This window comes from Quercus suber, unplaced genomic scaffold (genome assembly GCF_002906115.3).
Source record: "Quercus suber isolate HL8 unplaced genomic scaffold, Cork oak 2.0 scaffold_164, whole genome shotgun sequence".
NCBI classification, from domain to species: domain Eukaryota; kingdom Viridiplantae; phylum Streptophyta; class Magnoliopsida; order Fagales; family Fagaceae; genus Quercus; species Quercus suber.
In genome coordinates, this window is record NW_027069625.1 from 970,408 (window position 1) to 973,787 (window position 3,380).

Consider the following 3,380-nt stretch of genomic DNA (forward strand, 5'->3'; position numbering starts at 1 on the left):
TTCAACTGTATCCAAACTGTGTGTTTGGCAAAAATTATTTTTGTTAACTTATTTTACTAATTAATTTATTTTTACTATTATTCATGGGTCCTACTGCACTTTTAGCTAATTTTTACTTTTATCTACAGTACTTTTAGCAAAAAAGTTTTCAGTTTCAGCAAAACAAGCAAATCTCAAACAAACCCTTACTGGCATTTAGAGATTGTTTGGCTGGCACGTTTTGCGTCTGCGTTGCGTTTTTTTTTTTCTTTTTTTCACGCGTTTCAGTCCACATTTTTTACTATTCATTACTGTTGCGGCTACTGTTCATTACTGTTGAACAGTAGCCGCAACATTTGACTTTTCCACACAAATTTTATTGTTCACAGACCCACAAATTTCATTTTTCAGCAACTTTTTCATTAAAAATGGGTCCCACGGTACTATTTACGTATACACATTTAAAAATTATTTGCTATTGTGTTTTTCAGTTTTCAGTTTTCAGCTATATCCAAACGGACCCTAGTCAGTTATTCTTCTTATTGTGAGTACTCCGATTCTATGCAAATGTTTTACTTCATCATCTTAAAAACTGTAGTTTACTACTGATATAATATAAGTAAATGATTTGTTTGGTCATGGACACCAAAAGGCAATTACATGGCATAAAAAGGCAGAAGGACTAGTCCACTGGTTTGATTTGTTTAATTAGCTGGCAATGATTAATTAATTAAGCCTTTTTGTTTATTGACAACTTCTCCTTCCCATGTCACGTTTCTTTGGAAAGACCAATTACATGGTCGAAAATAAATTCTAAAATGGTTAGGTGCTTAGGTCGGTTGTTTTTTTCTCAGCTAGGTAGCATATATATTATACTTCTTGTTTACTCGTAAAGCATCTTCTTGTTCACATAACACCTTACCTGGCAAAGACAAATACATGAAATATAATGCTAAATGCTAAAACTCAATTAGTAGTCTACTGGTTAGGTTAGGTTAGCTGTGCTTTTATGGATTTAGTGGCAAAGCATGGTCCTACCCAAAGCATCTTCTTGTTCACGTATGAACTTTTTTTTTTTTTTTTTGATGGGAAACTTGGAAGAGATATCATTCCACACTGAAATTGAAATACAACAGAGCCAAGAAGTAAGAGATTACATCAGATCATCTCTAAGAATATTCAGAATACAAGGGGGAGGGATTCCTTTCCAAATTTTGGATTGGCTTGAAGATTCAGCTTCTTTTGCCAGAGTGTGTTCTGCTCTGTTGCCACTTGCCGTCCCTTTTCAGGTGATGGAAGGAACAGTGGTTGAAGGTACTCGATGCACCCTAATGTCCTCAAGGATGAAAAGGTTAGTTCACATATGAACTTAATTGGGAAAGACAAAAATTTGATATATAAAGCCAAAACTTAATTTGTAGTCTACTAATTAGGTAAGCTCTGCTTTTCTCGATTAAGGGGCAAAGCACGGAGCTACTTCTACCCAATTTATTATATTTTTTCAATTGTCACTCTCTCATGTATACACATTTTAGAAAGCGCTACTGAAGAAACTCCTGTATCAGTTTATATGGCACCATGGAAGTGTATCATGGCCATTTCCTGAGTAAGCCATATTATATGGTGGCAGATGATAGGTAGTTAGACCAATTTTCAACTTGCGTAATTTCTAGCTTTATGTTTCATGGTATGAAATTTAGTTTGCTAATTTTCGTGATTTATGTTACAGATATGGGAGATTTGAGTACAAAGCCGTGTAGAGAGTAGAGAGTATGAATGCTTGGCTTCATGACCCCTTTGCAATTCTCATTACAGTCCAAGGAGTGTCATACCTATCTGATGAGACGGCCATTCAATCAGCCATTATTCTTACCAGCACTCAAGTTCTATGCGAATGTGTTTTGCTTCATCATCTTAAATGTAGTTTACTACTAATATGAATGATTTGTTTGGTCGTGGTCACTGAAAAGGCAATTTCTGAAAAATAAGGGAATAAACAGGAATCAAAAAGGAAAACAGATTAAAGAAGGCATTAAGCTAATCCACTGGTTTGATTTGGTTAGGTGGCAATAATTAATTAAGCTTAATTTTTGTTTATTAACAAAGTTACTTCTCCTTCCCATGTCACTTTTAATTGGGAAAGATCAATTACATGGTATTTAATTCTAAAATGGTTAGGTGATTTTTTTTAATCGGCTAGGATATTATGCTACTGTAAACATCAATCATCATTAAAACATCATTGAGAAGCTTTCAAAAATGGAGTGGAAAAATAGATACATTTAAAGTTTCTCAACTTATCTTTAATAAGAATAAGTAGTGATGATAGGCCCGTCCATGTGCTGCACATTTAAAAAAAAAAAAAAAAAAATTGTAAGTTAGTATTATTATTATTATTGCGATGCATATGGAAAACAAATTTGTTGCTTTTGCTTCCAATCGTTGCTAATCAATAGGCATTGTAAGTGAAACAATGAATAAAATTTTATTTCTATCATTTGACTTAATAATATTACATAAAAGTTCAACCAAAATCTCTTAATATACTAACATTATTTATATAACCCTTAGAAATATTATTATATAAAATTTGAGATTATACTTTGATATATAAAATTTAATATCGCAATATTTCTAACAATCTTAATGTGAAGGAAAGAAAAAGACATGACAGTAAATTATCTTTGATAATGAAAGACAAATTAAAGGGAAAATAAAATATCTAAAAGTTAAAAAATTTTTCATTAAATGTAGGGCTTTAACTTTTACTATGTAGTAGCTTTTAAACCCGTGCAAATGCATGGGAATGACATAAGTATATGTATTTTCGGGTTCTTGGAAAAAAAAAAAAAAAAAAACAATACATCTAGTTTCAACAAAATAAAAATAAAAATAATGAAAATTTTGTAAGAGCCTACAAATAAATTTTTGTGCATAAAATAATTAGAATCTGAGAAAGCAAATATATTCAAAGAATTTTAAGTAAATATTTGGAAAAACATTTTGTTTCAAAAGTCTTAAATAAATTTAATTAAATAAGTATGTAGCTAATGCAATTGAATTTATAAATTTTGAAAATTAACACTTGGTATGAATTTCAAATTTAAAATGTATATAACACTCAATATGCTATCCATTAAAATATGTGTTGTCTTTAGTGGCGGTGCCATATACAGGCCAGGGTGTTCCCAGGAACACCCTGACTTGAAAAAAATTAAAAAAAAAAAAATTATATTTAATCCATATTAGGAACACCCTCAATCACAAAATTAGGAACACCCTCAAATTAAAAAAAATAAATTAAAAAAAAAATCCGTTCTACTTTCAAGCCAAAAAAAAACCCCAAAAAAACCCAAAAAAAAAAAATTTGAACAAAAATTTGAAAAAAAAAAAAAAAAAAT